Consider the following 19,263-nt stretch of genomic DNA (forward strand, 5'->3'; position numbering starts at 1 on the left):
CCTGGAAGAGTCAGCATCACACAGACACACTCAGCCAGGTTCCAGGGCTATAAGCTAATTTACCCAGCCTCTGCTTGGCCTATTAGAATTGGTAATGTGTATTTATGTGGGTCTACCTGTTAAAAAAGCACATATTCCCCCAAGGATATTTAATAATACAGATCAACAAAAGTCCCCGGCCAAGATCAAAGCATCTCTTCATCAGACGAGGACCAGACTGTATAAATCAAATGGAGATGTACAATTTCTTGATTTTGTAATTCATGAGCTTTCAATGCTATTTTTCATTTTGTTTTTTAAAGTGATCTAAGGGACTTCAAAAGAGTCTGTACCAATAAGTTTGTCCAGAAACTTCCCTAATGCAACATTTTCACATAAAAGAAGTAAATGGAGAAAGGAAGCCTGACAGGCTTTTGATTGGGATTGGCTTACCATTCATGTTAAAAGTTATAATGAACACCACCTGTCAGAAGCATGACTACAAATAAGGAAAAATGTTTCATACTCAGGCCCAAATGAGCTCTGACCACCATTTGTGGGACTGATTGACCTTTTTCTGTTTGGTAGTTTGTTTTCATAAAAGATCAGGTTTTGACATTCAAAGGGCACCTGGCCGAGAGAAGTTTGATGTTTGGTGAGCTGGCCTGGTGTGCTGACAGCTCCAGCAGTTTGCATGAGAACAACAAGAGCACAAGCAAGCCTTACATGCACTGTTTCTACAGCAAAATTACACTGTATTGTTTATCTATTTTTCAATATTATGCTGTATAATGCAATGCATCATGGGACATTTGATGGTTACAACAGGTTACCACTAAATATAGTTAATTACCCATAGAAAATTGGTCACAGATTTTTCTATTTGGATTAAGTGAAAACCGAGGATGTTTACAACTATTCGTACGTTTTAGCGGAAATGACGTCATGACCCGGCGCGCACATTGGCTGATGCATTTGCAATCTAAAACTCGGCGGGAATGAGTGATAGCTGTCTTTCCAGCTGCAGAGGTTGAACTGACACGAATGTTGTCACATGTTATCGCTAAATAAGGGGCATAAAAATGTCGCTAACTGTTGTAATTGTTAGTTTGTAAAGTTACGTTGGTGTTGTGCCTTGTTTTGTTAAACGTGGATCTTGTGGCGGAATGTTCAGCAGCATATGTCATGTGAAGAGGGGCAAAGCACGCGTTGTGGACACGCATTTTATTTGACTGGAAATTGTCTGGGGTTTGTGAGCTTCTGAATCAGTGGGAGCAACAAGCATGCTGTTTCAACTAAATATGCATTTTACACCGAGCTTTGCAAAATAGCTAATATCAGTCGTGTTCATTTGCAGGTTGTGCAACACGATATTATTCACTCAGCACACGAAACTACACAAAAATGCACTAAATCAATCTTTAATTTGTGGCGTCCCAGAATTTTCACAAGGTTTGCTACATAAGTCCCATATGTACAGAAAGCACAGGAAATATCAGCTATCCAAAAGAAGGGATGAATCAAATAGCTATGTATTAATTTGCCACCTCGAAGATTGTCAGTTCGATTATTTGAAATAATTCATTTCCGATTTAAAGAGCCATTTAGAAGAAGGTAGAGAAATTGGTTGTCTTTTCAAGGGATGTAACAAAACATAGAGTTTTGTTACAAAGCACATTTGCATCTCATTTGTCTAGAACTCACAAAAATAATTTGACAATCTGCTTGATTCAGTACTGGTTAACCAATGTAAAACTCAGAATCTTGATAACTCTTTGAATGATGAGTTGTGTACCACATGTGCTTAATGTTGATGAAACACTTTTTAAAACAAATTGACATTGTTTTTTAAAACTGCATGATAAATTGCTTTTACCTGCGTCAGAAAATTCAAACTATTTTTTAATAATTCAACGACATTCATAGCCTTGGGCAGTCTCATGTATTTTAAAAATTTAAATAGAAATTGGCATTCCTCAACATCCCTGATTGTAAATGATGTAATTGATGAACTTCAAAATAAAGACCCTCTTCAGGCCTACAACAGTCTGTTAAAACCCGATCAGTGCAGAAAGACAATCTTCAAAACTAGCTTCAACTATGTTTAATGCCTGCCTTTCAGTTCAGATGACTCTGGCAGAGTGCTTTGCACAGAACATCTTCATAAAAGAAACACTTTTTGCTCTGTTTAAGTTTAAAAATCATGAGATTTTGCATGACATTTGGGATGGTGAACACAAATTGTTTGAAATTGATGCATCGATTCTTTATAAAGACTCATTTGAAGTTGCAAATCCTTTGGGTTCAGGGAAACAAAAGCATAAGGTACTTGATATATATTTAACTCTAGGCAACCTTTGCTGTATCTCAAATGAAATATTGATCATAAACAGAAAGAAGTTGTCTTTAGTTATTTGATAAGGGATCTGAAGGAGTTGGAGGACACTGGTATTGTTTTGATGGATGGACATGATTTAAAAGGTGGACTGCGCCATTGCTACAGATAATCTAGTTACTTACATATATGATCCATCCATTACCCCTTGATCAAGTAGCAGCACCACTATGTCATTACCCAGAGCTCATTATGAAGTTGGCCCCCTCATACGATTGTGGACATTACGATTTGAAAGTAAGGACATTTACTTTAAAGAGTGTGCTTGGAAATTTCACAATTTAAAAAACCTATGTGCAACACTAGCAGAGCGGCATGAACTCCTACAAGCATAACTGAATGCTGGCAGCATATTTACTCAGAAAATAAAGACAGAAAATAAAAGTAAATTTCACTGTAATGGTTATAGCAGATTCAGTCTCCAGGTTTGACTTTGGATCCAACTCAACAATAGTAACATATAACATATGCCAGGACTGCCTCACAGGGAATCTGCCTCTCCAGCTCTGGTTGCAGACACAACTGGGTTACCAGGACTTCCTGGAGCGGCTGAGGGCTTGTGGTGGTGGTGGTGGGGCAGGGTTTGATCCATGGCTCGGGCTCTGGCCAATCAAACTCTGCCCCACCACCACAACCAGAACCAGCCAGAATCCAGTACTGGAAGACTCCGTGGTGTGGGACGCAGCACTGGCGGGTGCCGAGAGGGTGACGCCACCTGTGTTACTGGCGGTGCCTCCTGAGGAGGTCCCGGAGAGCACAGAGTGGAAGCCAGAAGACCCTCTCTCTTGTCTGTGTTTGGTGTCTGTATGTCGTCCCCACTTCACCTCTTTGTGTTCACCAAATGCCACCGTCCACCCCGCCTCCTTCGCTGATGTTAGTGCTGGGGCTCAGAGGACATAGCCCGTGTGGAGGGGGGATCTGCCACGATTAGGTGCAGCTGGAGACTCACCTGGCACCAATCTGCATGACACCAGGGCAGTTATAAGGCGCTTCTGAGCAGACATTCGGGGTGACGACATTTTTATGTGGACTGTGCAACTTATGATTAGTGTTGTTTTTAGTTCTGGCAATCGCCACACGCCTGCAGGTTAGTCTGGGCTTTCCCCTTTTGTTTTCCCTGTTTTCGTCCCTCGTGCCATTTTTCTTTTGTGTTTAATAAATCATTGTTTACCAGTATGTCCTGCCTCTGCGCTTCCTTCCCCTGTCAGCTCGTGTATGTGACAGTTATAGCATTTCAACATATTTCTGCGTAATATAAGTAGATGTAATACAATGTGTAATATATGAAAGTGAAGTAAAAACATCTATAAATGTATAAATAAATAAATTCTGTATTATTGTCAGATGATTCCATCCATGTGACCGGGAGCAAAACAGAGATGAGGTGACTCCTATAAATTGGCAAGATGGCCAATGCCAGTCATTGATTGGCATTCGTCAACTCGACTCGGCTCATTCTCCACCTCAAACCCGTAAGAATTATCCTGTTCATCTCCTCACCTCTCAACTTTTCCCTCTCATCCTGTCACTTCTCCAATTCAACCTATAAACGCAAATGTCAACATCTGTGTGGTGTTGCGGCTCACTCCGGCTATCGTTCGCATACTGAACTGGAGGAAACTTACCGGCCTCCTTGCGTCGAGTTGCACCGTGGTTTCTCATTTCATCCAACACATGCTCACATTTTGGTCCTGTGCTGGGACCATGACAATTGTGTTATTTGTTCTTTGGACTAGACACATTATACTGCAGAATTTTGCCAGTTTAAATTGTAAAGTATACTTTTTAAATCAAAATAATCACTGGAAATAGTTTACAGTGCCTTATTTGCTACAGTAGTTTCCAGGTACTGTATTGCATGAACTTGCAGGAAGTTGTGTAATAAAATAAATACAGTATTAACCACTAGAACCTAATGCAGGGTATTACATTAAATGAGAATTATAGAATGCTACCATGAGAATAAGCAACCCAATAAGGCTTTTCACAGTAAGTTACAGTAGCCTACTGCAAATATTTTCCTTGGTTCTTATTGTAAATTTACAATACTTTATTGGCAACTGTTTTGCTCATACGTTACATCTTCTTCCAATACATTTTCCTTGCATCTGAAAGTGCTGCTCAGGAATTAAAACACATGTTTCCTGAAAGGCACTCTGTGAACACATGCGAAAGACAAGCTGAATCCTAAAAAGGATGATGCTGAGAAGAGTGAATTCCAGAAAGATAATAAAAGTTTTAAATTAATAAATTACTTGGGTCAAAAGTACACCTTTGGAGTAGGTGTTGGTGTGTGTGTGTGTGTGTGTGTGTTAGTGTCTGTTCCTGAACTCTCCCCAACTGATCGCCTTGAGCACCTGCCTTGAGATTTTCACACATCTCCCTTTACCAGTGAGGATCCCATCTGTTCACTCCTCCAGAGAGAATCTGTCTTGTTTTAGTGGTAGCAGCTGGAATTGGGAGGTTTCTTAAGAGAAATAATGAAAAACATCAAATACTGCTGATTCCAGATTCCACTTCAGTGCAGAAGGTCAGTATCTACAACATGCTTGTTGTGTGAGAAAATTCACACATTTGTTTGACACTGACCATGATACCTCCTTTGTGTAAAAGGTAACAATTAGAACAATGACATCATCAGTCCCTGAATCATTCTCATATCATGCTGGGATCATCCGCTCATAGCACAGACTCTAACTTATCATACTCTTCCTGATAGCAGAACACCCAATAAAACAGTTTGAAATGATAATGTAATAGAAAGCCACTATGCAATGACAGCTTCCATTATGTCTTTCTGAAAGATGACATGAAGAACAGACCTAATATAGTGCAGACTGTCCCCATGTTGTGCTTATGTAATGATTGATTTGTACTCACAAGTCCTGGAATATCTGTAGCTGCATTGCTGATGTCAATATGAAGACTAACAACTTTGAAATAGAAAAAAAATAATAGCCTGTGCAGTGTTGGAAGATCAAATTGCCTTCTATCAAAATGAACAAGGAAGAGATTTAATTAGAAGAAAATAAAGACACATCACATCTCAAACAAAAGCGCAATTCTTAGGCAGATTTTCAGGGTAATAGACAGATTTGGTTTTGCACAAATGTAATCAGTATCTGAATAAATATTTACTTTTATTTGGAATAAGATTAAGCTCAGGCAGGGTGGCTTAGAGTTCAGCCAGTCACCAAGAGGAACCGGTACTGCAGAATACTAAATGACTATTTCATTGACAGAGACACAGTCATTTCATTTTGTTCCTTGAGTCTCACTTTTAATAAGACTGCTTTTTAAGAATGAAAGCGTGACTGCTGGCCAGACATTAAAGTTGTTTGAGAAACAGAACACTTCATTATTTTCCAGCACACAGGCCAGAGACAGGTCAAGAAATTACAGACAGGAACCACAGGTGGCCAAAGCAACAAAGCAACCCTTTCAGCTCCTGGCTTACTTTGTAAACCCATGTTCATTTCACAGCACCTCATTGGCTAAGAACGTCTTCACCGACGACAGAGCCAAGGCTTGGTGCCTTGAAATTGTGGCAGTGAAGGAGTGATAAAAGGCCCTCACTGAGCACACTCAGCACACTGGCTGGGCCTGGATGTGCACTGGGAGATGTGATAAAGCATCGGATCTCGGTTGTATGAGTTGCAAGCTTTTTTGATTTTGGAGCCTTTTTTGGCAGGTGGAAGAATAAAGATGGATAACAGGTGTGTTTTGGAGACATCAGCCGCAAAGCACTACCTATTTTATGACTAATCAGTGCTAGGTTTATGATCACATGGAATAATGATTAAAAAACTGTTTTAATATGCTACTTTTTTAGATTTGTGGAGCTGGAAAAATTATTGTTAGTAAATTAAATTTCACAACATTGTCTGCAAGTTTGTGTAAACTTGCTCTTTTGGTGCTGTTTTTATAGCTGATGGACTAAACATGCACTTGACTACATAAACTCGCATAAATAATTCTGATATGAATAGTATTTGTCATACCTTGTGCATCAGATCTAAAGAAATGTAGTTTGTGATATATTTAACAACATTAATATAAAGTGTCTGATGCAAAAGAAGACAAATGCAAATACAGATGGATTAAGGCATGAATCCATGCAAGTTTCTAAAGCAGTGTGTGTGCACGTACAGTACATGAACATGCATACATACCACATGCACACTGTCTACCTGAAAAAATATAATCTGATTGAACATTTAATAGTCCTTCTGTATCTCCCATCTCCTCCCTGTCTGCTCCAATATAACAAACCTTTCCTGGGGCAAAATGCTCTGAGCGCCAGAATGTGTGTGAGGCTGAGATACACTATCATGGCCAGCACATCTCAGGCCAGCACATTACCTGTGTATTTTATCTCAAGGCAATTTTTACCCCTGCAAATTACATGTTCATTCTCTCTCTTGCTCTCTCTCTCAGCTGCCCTGCCTCTCTCACTCTCTAAAACTAACCACAAGGGACCAATGCGAGGCTAATCAATAGCTTATTATTCAGGAAAGAGGTGGCATGTAAAGTCAATGCATGTAGCTTTGGACAATAATCACCACCATGCTTGTTCTGCTGCACCAATAAATGAGCTGTTTTGTTAGTGGGTGAAAGAATCACATTAATTGACAGGCAAACATGCATTTGCTTTCCATTTGCACCTCCATGCCATTGTCTGCCTTTGACAGTCCATAAAGCTCAATCCCAATGAGCAAAAAGTGCATTTTGGTCCTCCACTCCCTCTTATTGTCTGAGGGTGACCCCCAGGTCTCCTCTATGAAGCTAAAATCTATTCTGCCATGACACATATACAGTTTCCTTTGATTGGAAGTATTGATCAGGATTTTTATGCTTTTGCTTAACACTTAATGATGTCCAATGGAGCGTAGCAGCACTGAATGAGGGCTGCTCCATCCACTGCACAAAATAAATCTCATGGGGAAGAAAAACCTGTAAGCTGGGTAAGTTTTTAAAGAAATCCTCATTTAACATTCTGCTGTTTGGTTTGACTTAATTGGTTGGCTGATTACCAACACTTATAGTGTCTGCTAGACTTAATGACATTTTAACACAGCCTTGATTTGATGGAAAAAAAATCTATTTATGTTTTACTGCATTCTAGTGGAATATTATAATAATGACATACTTTTTGCAAATATTTGGTAGAACATATGCTGTGTGTCTTGTGGTCCAAGTAGTCTATGAATATCAGTGTGTTCTACTGATATATCCTAGGTCTTTATCTGATCTTCAGCCACAGGACCTTAAGTTACATTACAATTTGTTTTTAAATCATAGCATCGCTCGTAATCTGGATGGGTGTGGCATACTCCAGGAATCACACAGCAGGGATATTGGTGGCTGATTAACTTGATGGGAAAAGCACTGCCTGTCTTAGGACTGTTTGATTAATTCCATGAGCTCACAGCTGTCGCTCTGGATAGGTGGGGCCTTATATTAGCCACCACAACCTGAACAGCCTGTGGGGCAGTGAACTCCTCTGCAGAGAGAGCAATTTTACTACTTACATATGGGAAACAGCTTTTGATGACTGATAAAAAAGAAAAGACTAAAAAATCATTATAAAAAAGTGGAGGATTAATTGGTAAAATAATTTTGAAAAAACATGCATGAGCCAGATTTATTGACTAAGGGTTTTAAACTTTTTAAAGATTTATAGATTGTGAGTGGTGCCCGTAATGGCATTTTCAGTAACACGTATTGCTGTATCCACATTATTGATCAAATTACATTAGGTGAGCCCTACCTTAATGATCAACAGAAAAGATAGACAGGATGGCCCAAATTATAATTATTATGTGCTGTGGAAATGTTGGCAACTATTACCATGCTGTTGAACTCTCACACACAATTTGACAGCAGGACATTGGACAGTTACAGTAAGGTTGAGCATCATAACAAAAATCCAGTTTGAAAGGAAGGAGGAAGGAAAATAACGAGAAAATGCTCCACTGGTCAGAGCTGCAATATGATCATGAGAATTTAATACAGCAACAGGCACTATGACTGCATGGAGTCAGGGGAGAGAAATCAGGCGGAGTATATTGAAAGTCTGCCATTTGCAGAATGTGTGGGAGGAGCTGCAGAAGACGCACAGTAAATTAGTTCAGTTTGATTCATTTGGGTGAAGTTTGTTGTTGACATGCTCACACTCTCACACCTTCGGCTAATTTAGAGTCACTGATTAACCTAGAGAGCCAAGAGAACCCAGAGGAAACCAATGTTGCAATGTTGCATACTGCAATGTTGCATACTCTGCATACACAGAGATGAAGATTGGAACTCATGACCGTGGATTTGTGAAGTCACAACATTGTGTGTGCAACAAACCCTCTAACAATGTACTGTGTTACATGTTTAGTACGTTGATCTTTAGATCATTTGAACACTCAGAACAAGTAATGCACCAGTCAACCCCAGATAAGCAATCATGTACAGTGCACCTGTAAAAAATTCACAGTATTCATTTTTTACACATTTTGTCATACAGCCTTATTAAAAAAAAAAATAAAATAAAAAAAATATATATATTTTTTTTTTCCCCTCAGGATTGTACACACAACACCCAATAACAAAGTGACAAACTTTGCTTTAACTAAAATTAAATAAAAATTGTATTCAGTATTCAATGTTTTGTGTGTGTGTGTGTGTGTGTGTGTGTGTGTGTGTGTGTGTATATATATATATAATGGCAGGCCAAACAGGAAATAAATAATATATATAATGACAGGGAACTGGATATATGGAATGAAAGTCTGAATATATGGAAGGAAATCTGACGTCATGCTGTAATGCTGCTAATAATTCTACCAACATTCAGCATAGAACTACTGATGAAGAGATTTATTCAATGTTTCACCATGGAAGACCTAATGCAGCGACAAGTGCTGCTTATTCGTCAAGCATACGCACTGACCGAAACAGGCCTTCCACATCAGGCGAGCTTCCCACCGCCATTCCTACGTCCATGCCATCGGGCAGGAAACGACACTGGAGCAGTGATGAGTATAAAATTGAACCTAAACATTCCATGGCGGGATGGGAGCGCTGGTATATTGGATTTGAAATGCTAAAAAAAAAGTCACATATATTGCACAGTGAATTTGTACTGCTGATACTTTTTCGACATCTCTTTCCGAGTGTTGCTTGTTAGTTTGCCACTGTAATTCCTCCCTGTTTACTTACCTCCGTTTCCGTATTGATGGATGGAGGTTTTATGTAGGAATGGCTGTGGGAAGCTCACCAGACATGGAAATATATATATATATATGTGTCCTATGCTGAATGTTGGTAGAATTATTAGCAGTGTTACTGAAAGCATTAGCCAGTGTGTTTATTATGTTGTCGTTGCTTAAAATTGCTGCCACTAGTTTCGGTGCAGTCTCTCTTATGGTGAGGCAAAATTCATCTGTTTAGCAAACTAACATTCTCAAAAAACATAAAATGGCACCAATGGCTTGGTGGCATCAGATTTCATTTTCAGACTCCTGTCATTATATATATTATTTATTTACTGTTTGGCTGGCTATAGCAGGTGGATGTATTTAATAAAATGTTTATATCTGTAACATGTATAACTCTATTTGCAGAAGGTGAAAGATTAAAATGCACTTCCTGACCTTCTGAACTGACACTACAGTTCTGCAGAGCCTAGAAACAGTAGACCTGTAAAAATGATTTCTTAAATAAGTTTGAATTTTATGTAGAAAAGACGTTCACAACAACCTCATTTGGACTAGAATGAGCCATCCGCTCCTGCGGATGTAATACTAGACATTCGGAAGACGTAAAAAAAAACCCACGTCATCTAGCGTCACAGTCTGCACCTTCAGAGGACGAACAGTGGACGCGCAAAGATGAACTGAAAATGACGTTGCTTCAATGTGTCTATGCGCAGTGGGATGGATGCCATAGTTAATGGAAGCTGCAGCACTCATAGATTCCCAGCCATGGAATTCATCTTCGTTCCTGGGAGGCTGCTGTCTACTTCCCTTTCTCTGGATGACTGACCTACTTCCCTCCCCATTCACAGGGAGAATCCTTCTGTCCTTTTGAGAGGATTTGAATGCACTAAAGGCTAACAAGTTTGAACTTTAATAGGACAAGAGTGAAAAACACTGGCAGTATGCTGCTTTCTGGAGAGACACCTCTTTACAATGGGCTACGTGACTGGGGTTTCAAAGGCAGAGCTGCATAGCTCCTGGACATTAAAAAATGTAATTGCACTGCACAGCACATCAGTAATTACACCAGGACCATTTATCAGCAAGTAACAAATGAGCTGTTGATTAAACGTCCATGCTCTATGTCTGATTACGTCCACATTGTCGCATCATTGCAGTATGGAATTAATTTAAGGTGAAAGGATGGCTGGTGGTACAATCTTCAGTATTAAGTTGATCCACTTTACATTAAAACGTGTGCTGCTAGATTTCTACCTATTTAAACCTGATCTGCTCTGTCATTCATAACTGCTGATCTGGCCATTTTTTAAAAGAACAGGGACAGCTTATACTATTAGAGAAATATTAGAGAACACATATTAGAGAAAATAAATTATTGAGATTCTGTTGCTGATTTACTGTCTTAATTCTGCTGGTCTTCATGAGAGGTGTGATTGTTTAACTAATTATTGTTTGACAGTGGTGGTCTAGTGGGATAGCAATCACGTAACCTTCAAACAGACACGCCCACTGAACACCAACAACACAACTTTACAGGCCCAGGCCCAAAATGAGCAGGCCAATGGTATATTAAGAATAAAAATGACAGTAGATTCACTTTTGTTAAGGCACAGTTGATAAGTATTTCTCTTTAAAGGAAAAAATCTGAATGTTTGGCAAGCTTGGTGTGTTTGCAACTGACCTCTTCTCGGTAAAATAGACCCAAGGAACAACATGGAAATCCAGCAATGAAGGGAGGGCATCAGAGAATTATGTTGACTCTAGCAATGTATTTGAACTCATCTGATTTTACCTAGATGTACAGAGGCATGGTAAAATAGACTTTACAAAAACAAACAGTTTCAAATGTATTAACAAAAGGTAAATTACGATTGCAGTTACATGGAAATAATTATGTAAAATGGTGGCAATTTTACAGAAAACCCCAAACTAAAGGAATGAAAAAGGGAAAGAAAAAGAAGTAAAGAGGATAACGGCAGGGTGCCAAGCCCCAGAGAGTGATTTTATTCCTTAGAGAAGAAAAGGAGTAGAGCCCAAAGCTGGGGGGAGAGATCCCCGATGGAGGTGGGTGGGGAGAAGAGACAGCAGCCATGAAGAGCACTTCTTTTATACCTGGCACCTCACTTGCAAAAAACATTTCCAGAGACCAATGAGATTGTTATTTGATGTTTCTGCCTTGTCTAAACAGAACTCCTGGTTCAGGAACATTGTGGTCATCCACAAGACATTCCTGTCATGGCACCTTCTTCATTAAAGTCATGGACCTAGAATTTCCCATATTAGATCTCTCTAACCGTAGATATCAGCAGCTTATGTGCACCCCAGGATTCACCACTTAAACACCCAGCTATCAATAGAGCCTGTTTTGAATAGAGCTTTAGGAGCCTTTTGCATAAGCATTCTGCTTGATGGCCTTAGAGCTTGTCACAGGGCGCTGTGGAGGGAGCCTTAGGCTCAGAGCAGTAAGTTGCAATTTGCCTTCACCTATGAGTCTGTTTTTTCTGGTGCAGCACAAGTTTGCTTTTCTAACATGGCCCAGTCACATTACTCAGGCAAAAAAGAAGGTTCCCCCTCCCCTCTTCAATTAGGAGCAAATTCTTGTGCAGCAGGCCTCACCTTTGACAATTTAATGACCATGAGTGACAAATCCTCCCAAACGACCTTTAATTACCCCTGCCACACAGAATGGACTATATTCAATACACCCTGAACCCCTTCATCAAGGAAGGGCTGTGTCTCCCCTCTCCATGCTAATAAGACCAAGGTTACAGTCATGAAGCAACATGCCTAGTACTAAATGATGTTTTCATTGATAACAAGATTTCATAAAAATCTGCTTATGGCTCTTAAGATCAGGAATTATGTCAGGAAATATGACTATACCAAATAGTAGTAGCGTGGTAGTAGCGTAGTGGTTAACATACTCGCCTATGAACCAGAAGACCCAGGTTCAAATCCCACATATTACCATTGTGTCCCTGAGCAAGACACTTAACCCAGGGGGGGACTGTCCCTGTAACTACTGATTGTAAGTCGCTCTGGATAAGGGCGTCTGATAAATGTTGTAAGTGTAAATGTAAATGTAAATGCAAGTATACAATATACAGTGCACCCCTCACATTTTGTAAATATTTTGTGTCAATTATAATGTCCAGTTTAACACAGAGTCCCCCTGTTAGACACAGACAAAGTTAAATTCACCCTAGTTAGGCTGTCCTAGGCCACTATAGCACCATGTCACAGGGGGAATTCGATGACGTACTTGCAGACATACTTTGGGCATGGGGATAAGCCGTCGTACCAGTAGAGGACACTGGGCAAGCGGGGCAGGAGGACCAGAGGCGCCTGGCCGGCGAGGAATGAGGAAGCAATGGACGCGCTGCAACGCAGCGGGGAGTCAGTTCGGGATCTTTGGGAAGGACCGGGGCAGAGGAGAACCGGAAGACGGCAGGTTTCAGGATGGTCCGGGATCTTGGACTGGACGGGAGTAGGTCTTGGGCGGCAGGACGGAAGGGGATCTTGGAATCCCATCTTAACCGATGGGTCAGGTAGGTTCAAGGTCAGGGGCAGGTAGAGGTTGTAGCCAGGAAGTTCCGGTCGGGGTTCCTTTCGTGGTTTCCAGGGGATCAGGCAATTCTCGAAGTCGTGGGCAGGCGAAGGTCGTATTACAGGAAGGTACAATTATCTTAGGTCGGGGTGAGAGAGCTAGCGTCTCTGGCGAGTAAACTCATACAAAGAGCGGGCGTGTCTCCTTGGGGTTACCTCACTTTTATACTTGCCACCGCCCGCTTCCATTTCCTCTTCCGGGTCGTCGTCTCCCAGGCTGGTGAGGCGCCCTCTAGCGGGCTGGAGGCGCGTTGGCCATGACACACCAATATACCACTATAACCAGTGCAACCGTCTACCGCTGCTTCTGTTTGTTTTCTCCAAGACACGGATTCAAGCACCCAGACTACTGGCAGACCCCAGTGAAGAGACCAGCAAATAAATCCTGGTTCTGACAACTGCTTAACAAGGAAACATGAAACAAACCAGAGGGTCTCCACAGCCACCACCACCGTTACAACTACAGCTTCAGGGATCTTCAAGTGGACCAGTAACATCATTATGGACACGTAATCTAGACCATGACACTGACTACATCCTGGACTTCTCCAACCCTACAACTGTAGGACTTATTATTATATCATCCCCAACCCTGCACTGACACCATTTGCAGGCTCACTCTACCCTGGAAGGGGGTCCCTCTCTGTATCACTCCTTCTCAACGTTTCTTCCTTTCTTTTTTCTCTCTCCTAGAGTTTTTTTGTGTGGAGTTTTTCCTTGTGTGCAGAAGGGTCAAGTGTGGGGGGTGTCAACTGTAGGGCCTGTTAAAGCCCATTGAGACATACTGTATGTGATTTTGGGCTAAATAAGAAATAAATGTTGTTGTTGTTATTATATCTTTTCTTGGGACAACACTGAAGATGTAACACTTTAATTCAAGTAAAGTAGTCAGTGTACAGCTGTAAATTTACAGCCATGTAATTTTAATGTCCCCTCAAAATAACTGAACACACAGTCATTAATGTCTAAACAAAAGTAAGTAGACCCCTAATTTAAAGTGTCATTTGTCATTGTGATACACAGCACAGCAGACCGTGCACACACTGTCTGTCTGCAGTGTGCAGGGAAGGTACTTTGCTCAGTGGCACCTTGGTGGTTTTAAATTGAAACGTGCAACCCTTAATTTACGAGACAGTTTCCTTATCTACTAAGCCACCACTGTACCCTAAATTGTGCCCACCATGTGTCAACATTTTGCGTGGCCACCATTCCTTTCCAGCCCTGCATTAAATCTCTAGTGGCAACTCTCTCTCTAGTGTGAAGCTCTAGTGAACTCCACCTTGCATTTGAGGATCCCCCACAGATATCCAATAGAGTCTGGAGTCATGCTTGGCCAGTGCAGCATCTTCACCCTCAGTTTCTTTAGAAAGGCAGTTAGGGCTTGTAATCAGGTTGGAATACTGCCCTGCAGCCCAGATTCTGAAGGGAGGTGATCAGATGGTGATTTATGAAAACACTGTGAGAACACCTGTTGATGTTGCAAAAGGTGGAATGATGGTTGTCCCAGTCTGTGGTTTTAAAAGATCTGTGCAGAGGTTTAATGTTGTTGCTGGTCCACTGCTGGATAATGTTATCAACACTCTCTGTCTTCTTTATGACCAGGGTGTAGGCTGGTGCTAGCAGAATGGAGTGGTGATCTGCAGAGCCAAGTGGGGGGAGGTCGATGGATCTGTACACAACAGAAACTGATCCATAGCACTTGTCCAGCATTTACCCCTGGCGGATAGTGTAGGCAACATATATGTCTACATAGAGGCAGGTGTCACTGCCATGATGTATATAAATCAACTTTATCCATTTTAAAACATGATTGCACTATTACTAAATAAACTATTATGTTTTGTAAAATAGATTCCAGTCCCCAGGTAAGTGAACTTAATAAACGTGACTGCTGTGTTATTAAACAGTGTCATAATTGCATAATTCAACACATTTAATTGAAATTGAAATGTCAGACTGACAGGCACATTTTGTATCATGCAAAACAAAACTGTTCACTGGATGCCCTGAAACCACATTATGTTCTAAGAGAGTCCTATACATGCAATCAACTTCAATCTGACTTGCTATTGGCCCATAGCTACAGACCACTTTAAAAAGAACATTTTCCATCAGTTTTTCATATTGTTTTAGAACAATGAGTGCACTGAACGCTAATCTCACACAAACTTCAGTGGTGCACCGTTCTTTTTGCTGCAAGGACAACATATTTAGGATTCATTTTGGAGCAAATTGCTATTCAAGCCAGCTGATTCCTTAAATCATTTTTAAACTGAAGGAGGTTTACATAAACATGCACCCTTTTATCTCATTTATGATTTGCAGTGCGTGGTGCAACCTTTAAAGCTGTGAACAGTTAGCCTATAAACACAAATCTCAATGCTCAATTTTTGTTTAGTAGGCTTAGTTGCACCAGAAAAAAAATCTCCCTCTGCAATTTATTATGATGCAAAATCTGCGCTATGGAATGTAATTTATACTTTTGGATGAAACACAACACAATGCATTTCCAATCAGTTGCCTGTTAAACTATGCAAAGTGCTTTTATTGACTCATCAACACCTCCTTTCCAAACAGTTTGAGAAAGCTATTAGCCAATCCAATGAGGGCCGTCTGCACCAAGGAATTGAAATGAGGATGTGAAATGTAACAGAGGCTAAGAAGAGTGAGCCTCATTGACAAAGCCATGCTTCATGTAGGCAGGTAATGCAGTTTCCCCCCTTCTGAAATGAGTTCCTCTTAAATACGGCTAGAGATGTGATCAGAGTCAGGAGAGTCTTTACTTGACCTTCAGTGAATGAGTCAGAATGGTAAAAACAGAGTGAAATTGTACAGACAAACATTAAACGAGTCAAAAGTTAAGGGATTACTGAGAGAGATGAGTAGATGATGAGATGAGAAGGAAATCATAGATAAAACATTGGTAAAATATATGAAACAGCTTCATAACATTCTTTCAGAGACTAAGACACAGGAAAAGACACAACACTAAATGTCTCAATCACATTAAGTACACACTGCATATAAAGTGGGCAGATCAATCCATGCCACTCTTGACACTTTAGTCCCATTTACACTTGTTCATTTCTTGACATCTTGAACCCCTTTAACCTGCTCAAACCATATAATAAAGCAGGAGTTAATGCATTCAGTTGACGCATTTCTGTGCAAATGTCTCACAGAGATTTAACAGGAATAGGTGCTTGTGCTAAATACACAACAATATTTCATCTTCCCACTGCAAAATCAGATTATTATCCAACTACCAAGTCTAAATCACTGTGGTTGCAGCTTTATCTAGAGAGAATCTAGATCCTCATTAAATCTGGATCATACACTAGTGAACTATTTAGATAGTATCCTAAAATGATCATGCAGTTGTCACTTATGTTGACTTCTCAATCCAATCAGAAAGAGGCATGTGTTCTTTGGTTGTCATAAACACATGCTCAAACATGATCACACACACACAGCAGCGTCTCTACTTCCTCCGCAAACCTAGAAGAGCAAGAGCACCAGCCCCCATCATGTACACATTCTACCGAGGAACCATCGAGTGCATCCTGTCTAGCTGCATCACTGTGTGGTTTGGAGCCTGCAATGCGTCCTGCCATTAAACTCTCCAATGCATAGTCAGAGCAGCTGAGAGAATCATCGATGTCCCTCTCCCCTCCCTCCAAGACATCTACAGCACACGTCTCACCAAAAAAGCCCTCTGCATAGCAGCCGATCCCACCCACCCAATGCAAACTTTCTTCAGCCTGCTGCCATCAGGGAGGAGACTGCGGAGTCTCCAGGCCAGGACCAGCAGACTGAAGGACAGCTTCACCCATCAGGCGGTCAGGAAGCTCAGCCCTCTCCCGGCTCTGCCCCCACTCCCCTCACTCCCCTTTTCCGCTCCACAAACTTTCTGAACTCCCTGCCAACTACCTCACTTTGCCACTTTGTCACTTTTACACTTACTAGTTCTGTTGCACTACATTGTTCACATTGTTTACATGGTTTGCACTCTCCACCATGTGCCCTTATTTGTATATTGTGTTTTTAAAATTGTATTTATATCTTTGTATTTAATGTTACTGTTGTATTTAATGTTACTGTTTGTATTTAATGTTACTTGTAAGCACCATGGGTCTGAGAGTAACGCAATTTCAATTCTCTGCATGTCCTGTACATGTGGCAGAATTGACAATAAAGCTGACTTTGACTGACTTTGACACAAACATACAAAAAAACATACAGTTGTGCCAAGAATGTGCAAACCAGTAATCAGAGCAAAGGGTGGCTATTACTAGAATATAAACTAGAATATAAAACATACTTTCAATTATTTAACCTTTTGTTAAATACATAACTCCACATGTGTTCATTCATAGTTGTGATGCCTTCAGTGAGAATCTACCAACGTAAATGGTCATGAAAATAAAGAAAATGAGGAGTGTCCAAACTTTTGGCCTGAACTGTATCTGTATCAGAATAGTGTGGTGTCATCCACCTTGCCTGGCTAAGCATGAGGGAATTGTAGCCAGAGACTGTGCAACTTGTGGGTCAGGTGGTCTGAAATGAGAGACATGGCCTGGTCCAGAGGGAGTGGAGGAACTGGTGGCAAAAAGCATTTACAGTGTCTGCCCTCATGGCCACGACACAAAATGAAGGTTAGACGAGAGTGATTAAGCGGCCATGTGACTGAAGGGCATTTTGAAGTCTGTTGCCCATCTCTCCACTGCCCTGCACACCTCAGCCCCACTGCACTGATGGGACTTAAAAAGGCATTTCAGAGCACAATTCATGTTTGATGACTTTATTGATTTTTCTACTGTCCACTCTTTTTTCTAGACTCTCTCTCAATCTTTTCTCAAAGCCCCTGTTGAGTGAAATGTACCTAACATTATAGTTTCCTGGAGCTGTACTTCACCATTTTAAATGAAAGCAAATGGGAAGACAAGTTCAAAAATAAATAAATAAATAAACTGAAAACCCCTGAACTTTTCATTATCAGAAATTAAAGCACCCTGTCCACACCCTGAGTGTGGTGCCAACACTTTATTCACATAGATTTATCTAATTAAATACTGTGGCCACAGATTCCTTTAATTTACAAATACATATTGTATTGTAAATTAAGGGGTTAGTTCTACAATACAACTTGCATTATTTTCCCATACAATGCATATATTCTAATCCCAGGTATAGGGATCCAGAGGAGTCTAATCTAGCAATGGGGGCCTAGCAGTTAAGGAAGTGGCCCTGTAAAAAGAAGGTTGCCGGATCGAATCACGTTTCACCAAGGTGACACTGAGGTGCCATTGAGCAAAGCGCCGTCCCCACACACTGATTCCCGGACGCCTGTCATGGCTGCCTACAGCTCACCAAGTGTGATCACATTTGTGCTGATATCTATGGGACACATTTGGTTGTGCACACCGTGTCTTGTGCTTCAGAGTTGAACAATCATTTCACTTCAATTTTTAGTTTTTATTTGATATCACCCACAGTCTACAATCTCTCACTAATTGTTTCGATGTCAGAATTTACAGATTTGTGTTTATCTAGGGGAGAACCACTCTCACACCAGCTCAACAGCCGAGAAAGCCCAGTAGGGCCTCTAATTCCAGCGGAGGCTGAGGAACCCATCCAGCATCTCATCTGGATAGTGAGGAGCCTCTCTTCCCTCCATAATGGACATTTACCGCACATCAGGAATACCTCACATGCACTCTTCTCCTGCCTACCCTGAGGAAAAATGTACTGAAGCATTTGGGAACCTCACTACCAGACCTTGCAACAGCTTCATCCCACAGGCCATCAGACAGCTAAACACTCAGGGACATTCCACTGTGAACTGACAAAGACTCTCTTCTTCATATGTTCAGAACAGATCTCTATTACGTTTCTATTACAGCAGTATTTGCACATTGTTACTCTGCACCTTCATGACTTGTTTAACTGTTTTTTTTAGTCCTGTCTGTATTTTTCTTGCACTGCTTGTCTTGCACTAACTGTGTCCCATGTTTGCACTTTTTGTAGTCGGTTTGTTGATGTCACACCCATGCACTTTATGTCAGAATGTAACTT

The sequence above is a fragment of the Denticeps clupeoides genome, chromosome 4 (genome assembly GCF_900700375.1).
Source record: "Denticeps clupeoides chromosome 4, fDenClu1.1, whole genome shotgun sequence".
In the NCBI taxonomy this organism is placed as follows: domain Eukaryota; kingdom Metazoa; phylum Chordata; class Actinopteri; order Clupeiformes; family Denticipitidae; genus Denticeps; species Denticeps clupeoides.